The sequence below is a fragment of the Aulonocara sp. 'chitande type north' Nkhata Bay genome, linkage group LG8 (genome assembly GCF_057382095.1).
Source record: "Aulonocara sp. 'chitande type north' Nkhata Bay isolate Kocher_YH1m ecotype deep benthic linkage group LG8, A_spYH_male_GT1.1, whole genome shotgun sequence".
In the NCBI taxonomy this organism is placed as follows: Eukaryota; Metazoa; Chordata; class Actinopteri; order Cichliformes; family Cichlidae; genus Aulonocara; species Aulonocara sp. 'chitande type north' Nkhata Bay.
In genome coordinates, this window is record NC_141351.1 from 1,746,656 (window position 1) to 1,752,605 (window position 5,950).

The window sequence follows — 5,950 nt, forward strand, 5'->3', positions numbered from 1 at the left end:
AGTATGAATGATTATAATATAAGTAATTTCAGGCAGGTATGTGTCATTAATACAGTTGGGTGAGCACTACCTTCACCAGAGGGCTGCAAAGTGATAGCCACCTGCTCTGGTCTACATATTCTTCAGTTGAGATGACAAATTAGCAGTCAGGCAGTAATGCAGTTCGGGAACATTGAAGTTTATTGAAAGTGGAGAACTGATTCTATTCCAGCTCATTACTATACACTGTGTAACTGGCCTTCTGGCAAAAATACAGCCTAGTTTTTGGAAATCACATGGTTTTGTTGAAGATTTGACATTGAGAAACACAGCCTCAGCTTAGCTTTGTTCTTCTCCAATTCTGGTTTCCATGAGTCTGTTTGTAGTAGATATTTGATTTTTTAATTCTGAGTAGTTATTATCTGACTGAAAACAACTAATGCTTAATTCAGCTTAATTGATTTCTGCCATTACTACTACTGCATTTTCTACAGGTCCAAATATGTTCTGTGAAAAAGGACTCAATGAAAGGAATCAGTGCCAGTGTACAACTAATCAAAGTCATACACTGGCACTGGGTGAGGTTAACACACACTGTTACGGCCGAGAGGGCCCGGCTGTGGGTGTGGACTCAAATGCAGACACAGAGGGAGGCAAACGGGCGTGAACACAGTGCTTTATTTACAAGTGTCTAGTGAAATTACACAACAGGAGACTATGAATGCTATGAATTATGAAATGCTATGAACTGTGAACTGTGAGGCCAAACTGTGAACATGAAACTGAGTGCTATGGCTAGGTGCTGGATTTCACGGATGGAAAAAAGGGGCAGCGGCTTGGATGGAGGTACGCAGTCACTATAATGAGAAGAGACAAGTAGTCAGTGGCAGTCCAGTGAATCACAGCTGCAGGATTAGGCTATGGAGGTTAGGGCTTACGCGTTGCAGGTTTAAAGTGTCATGCGAGGAAGGGGTGTCCAGGGGGTTCCGGGTGAGGAGTGTCCAGAGAGGATCCAGAATATGCGTGGAGTGAGGGACTTGGCAGGGAGGCAGGCAGGTGTAGTCCGATGGTGGAGAGGAAGAAACCAGATGACAGAACCAGCGTCCAGGCGGAGATGAGAGTAGTTCGGGAAACGTGACTGCCAGGTGGGTCCTATGACAAAGAAAAACACGGTGAGGGAAAAGCAGTAGTTGAGGGTTCTCACAAGGGGTTCGCAGCCTAGCACTGACATGGGTTAGCAGAAGATCTGGCAGAGGTCTGTTGTGAATGCTGGTCTTATATGCAGGTGACTTGATTGGAACCAGGTGTGGAAGCTGATTGGAGTCTCTGCCTGAAGGTAGAACCCAGCGGAGTGGAAAAACCCCGTGCTCACCCGGACCATGACACACACAGACACAAAAAAGACAAAAGAAAGGAGAGAGAGCAATAAGGCAAAGGGAGAGAGATAGAAAAATGGTGAGCAAGCACAGGGAGGACAGAGGGACCGTGAAACCACAAGGCTTTCCAGCTCAGGCCATCAGCAGAGCCCATCGCAACAAATGGACTGGTAACACTAATCAACTGGGAACAGTATATCACAGCATAATATAATATAATATAATATAATATAATATAATATAATATAATATAATATAATATAATATAATACAGCAGTCCCCAATCCCCGGGCCTCGGAGAGTCGTTTGGTACCGGGCCGCGAGAGTTGAGGCTCAGGTGTGAAATGTATGGTTTTCAGGGTTTTTATCGGTTTTCAGCGTTATTTTGTTATCGTTTTTATCGTTAACTCGGTTTTCCTTGGTCTTTTCACGTGTGTTATGAATAAATCTTTTTTTCAGTACCGGTACTACTTTTATTTTGTTGTATTTATTTGCGACACCTTAAAGGCCGGTCCATGAAAATATTGTCGGGCATAAACGCAAAAAAGGTTGGGGACCGCTGATATAATAGATAGACAGATTATTTCAAAATAAAGTGTTAAAAAGAGAACACCCACAATCAGAAAATTTCCTCTGGACAAGAGGTTGGTAACAGTGGGGAGGAAAAACTTATTTTTAACAGGAAGAAACCTTAGAAAGACAAAGAGAGAGCATCGAGGTAGCACAAATGGTAAATGGTAAATGGCCTGTATTTATATAGCGCTTTACTCGTCCCTAAGGACCCCAAAGCGCTTTACACATCCAGTCATCCACCCATTCACACACACATTCACACACTGGCGATGGCAGCTACATTGTAGCCACAGCCACCCTGGGGCGCACTGACAGAGGCGAGGCTGCCGGACACTGGCGCCACCGGGCCCTCTGACCACCACCAGCTTCCTGTGTTCCTTTTGTGATTCACTCTTAGACCAAGTATTAGTTAGTATTCATGTTTCAGAAAAGGAAGTTTGGGCCAGAATATTTTTTCTGAGCTGAGAAATGAAGTGCCACTGAAGTGGCAAAAACAGCAGTAAAATTTCAAAGTATATTTATAGACTGGTGCAAAAAGTATTTGGGCCTCTATACATAGATGTATATTCATATACTTGTAGCTGAAGAGAGCTGGTGTCTGATAGGCCTCGTCCACTACTTCAAGTCATGAAACTGGACCGTTTCACTGTGTGTGTGTGCTGTTAGGGCCTTCTGGAGCATTTTAAATAAACACTTTCATTAATGTTGTGGCTTGCACAGACTGTGTCAGAAAGGTTGTGCTTCAGTTTTAATGCCTATGTATAAGTAGTTAATATGTGTGTTGGTGCAGTGGCAATACAGTAGTCATATAGTTTATGAATGCAGCTTTCTAACCAAGTTTGAAAGAAGCAACTCATAAATTACCGTTATTCATCCATAATGTAAATCCAGGCTCCAAAAATGGTGGTTTACCCATGGTTTGCCAACGGTGGTAGCCAATCTGCCAAATAATCATTTTATTTCAACTAAATATCAACTATTTGTTGACATTATTATAAAACCACAAGTGAGTTAGTTTGATAGGTAAACATGTGGTTTGAAAACCTCTCACAGCATAGACACCTCATGTAGCGATCTCCTGAAGCATAATTTTTATGTTAAATGTTGGGAGGCATGAATTGGGGAGAAATTGATCCAAAAGTCCTTTAGTTTCTGGTATCAGTGTTGCTTTCAGACTAGTTTTGTTTATGTTAGAAAGGTTGCAATACAGTAACTGGCTCGAGTTAGGTGTTAATTGTTGGACCATTTGCCTTACCAATAAAAAACTCCCAAGTGATTTGTACTAAAAGCTATTTACTTTATATAGTCACTGAAAGTTGTGTAGATTCACACACCATTAAAAGCTCTTGCATAATACTGTGGTCCTTGAGGAGAATAATTGCTGTCTTCCCATTCTAGCAACCGTATTCTTACCACAGAGTATACACTACTTAATTAGTGGTTGGAGAACTTCAATATTTTTCTCCAACTCAAGAAAATAAAAAAAATTTCAGGTACTCCTTTAGTTATCACAAAATATTTGAATGAATAATGATAATGATTTTAATTAATTAGACTATGAGAGGCACCTGTACTTAAAATAAAAAACTAAATCTAGTATTTCTGTTCCAAACTGAGTTGGTCTTGTAGGACAATAATCTTGTACACAAACTCCATCCAGCTGTTCATTGACTCTAACACTCATCCAGCTAGAGTCTTTGGCAGGTTGGCACTTATTTAAGCTGTCATAGGATGAAAGGATACACCCAGAAAAATCATCAGTGCTAACAATAACTAATGCTAGGAAATATTCTTTTTGCTCTTCTTTTGGCTGCTGTCTTTAGGGATCTCCACTCCGGATCATCTGCCTCCATCTCACCCTGTCAAGAGCATCCTCTTCTGTCACACCAACTCTCTGCATGTCCTCCTTCACTACATCAATGAATCTTTTTGTGTTCTATATCTTTTCCTCCTCCTTGGCACTTCCATATTCAGTATCCTTTAGCCCATATCCTAATATATCCATTATCCCTTATATGTCCAAAACATCTCAATCTCTGCCTGGAAACTGCTGAACCTAATTCCCAACTTTTCCCAGGAGCCTCCTGGTTGACAGGTTTTTGATCTACTGCATACTTCAACCTACTTTTGCGCACTTTGTCATTCTTTGAAACATGAGCGATTGCTCTCTGCATGCAATATCTTTTAGTGTGGGTATCAAGGCATCCACACCTTCTTCTGTTTTTTTCCCCTTTTCTACTTGGTGCCAGTGCCAAAGCTTGAAACAGTTCCTTTACCTGTGGAAGGGGAAACTAAGATTCTTCTGTATGTGTGCAGCTGCTTAACTTTTGATGTTTCTGTTTTTTAAACCCCTTTTATTTGTGAGGCTTACCCTTTTTCAACACTGCCATTATAAATAGAATGTGTTTGTAACACATCGTTACACAAAGCCTGGCACAATCACACACACACCTCTTGATGCGCTTTATTTACAGTTTTAGGATCTGTAGCTGTGGTTCAGCTCCAGTTTTTACTGCAGCTCTGTTCCAGACCAGCTCACGTTCGGCTCTGGTCCCACACTGCTGCGCCAGGCCCCAACAGCTAATAGAAACTTGGAAGCTGTGGTTAGCATGATGACAATCACCAAAATCACCCGTCCACCCCCCTTACCTGCCGGACACTGGCGCCACCGGGCCCTCTGACCACCACCAGTAGGCAACGGGTGAAGTGTCTTGCCCAAGACTGTCCAAGACCGAGACTGTCTAAGCCGGGGCTCGAACCGGCAACCTTCCAGATTACAAGGCGAACTCCCAACTCTTGAGCCACGATCGCCCACAATGCAGCATATGCAGCATATGCAGCGTGCGGGGGCAGCACCCGGTCCATGAGGCGCTAGGGCTCCAAACAAGCCAAAATGAAGTATGACAAAGGTGTACAACCCCCACAGACTGGGAAAGGCCATTTTTTCCTTGGATTCTGCAAACAATGGAGTCTGCCAGTAGCCCTTGGTTAAACCCAGCGTTATGAAAAAATGAGTAGTACTGGAGCGAGGAGGGAATGGTGGAGTTTGGCACCTCTGGCCCAGACTCATCTCTTTCCTTCATCAGGGCAACCAGAGAAGAGTTTCAGTCTCTCTCCATTCTTTTAGGAGGTTGAGTGTGGCTCCTCCCCTGTCCGACCATACTTTCTCACAGTCAATGTCCCCCACTTGCCGTGTGACCACAAAGGATCGATGCAACTTGGAGAGTGATTTGATCGCAATTGTGTTCATCCTTGTGAATAAACGAATCATGGATTTGTCTCAGTCTAAGGGTGGTAGGTGCTGATCCAAACACATTTAATACTCAATAATCCGTACTTTTATTGTGCAAGACATGAACGATGTGTCCTGGTCAGTCAGCATCTCTTTTGGGATGCCAATTTGGAGGATGACTTAAAACTCCACCAAACTCATTGCAGAAATGGTGCACAGCGGCACAGGTATATCATGTTGCATAATCCACAAGAACTAATAGGAAGGGATAGCCACATGCACTTGGGTGAAATGGTCCAATGAGGTCGATGCCTATGAATTCAAACAGGACCTCCATTAATGGCAATGGGTTCAAAGGCGCACTCTGGGCAGGATGCACACCATCAGCACACATCCACCCAAATGTCTGGCCAATAAAGTCGGGCCATTATTTACTCCAGAATTTTTTCATATCCTACATCCCATAAACCCTGTCATGCATTATAATGAGCTGCTGGGAAAATCATTTCCTGGCGGCTATTAGGTACCAACAACTGGGTGTATTCCTCTTCCATGCAAGTGTCACAACTCAATCAAAACAGCCTATCTTTAATCAATACAAAATGGGGTATGTCAGCACTGTATCAGGGTGCACCGTGTGATCATGAATTTTTATTACCTGCTCAAAGACTCAGCGTAGGGTGTCATCACGAGACTGCTCTAGTGGGAAATCTCCCACAGAGTGAAATAATGGAGCTGGCGAGGCCTCACGAGAAGGCCCTCCTGTCTCCTCCTCCTCAGAGTCACTAAA

General features: G+C 43.1%; 1 long non-coding RNA gene across 1 annotated transcript; it reads right to left on the reverse strand.

Moving 5' to 3' along the window:
• Window positions 1-645: 645 nt before the first annotated feature.
• Window positions 646-1,342, reverse strand: LOC147322800 (uncharacterized). The gene is made up of 3 exons (XR_015130820.1): window positions 1,209-1,342; window positions 918-1,131; window positions 646-836 (listed from the first exon to the last, which is right to left on the reverse strand). It is a non-coding gene; the product is annotated as an uncharacterized LOC147322800 (long non-coding RNA).
• Window positions 1,343-5,950: the final 4,608 nt, after the last annotated feature.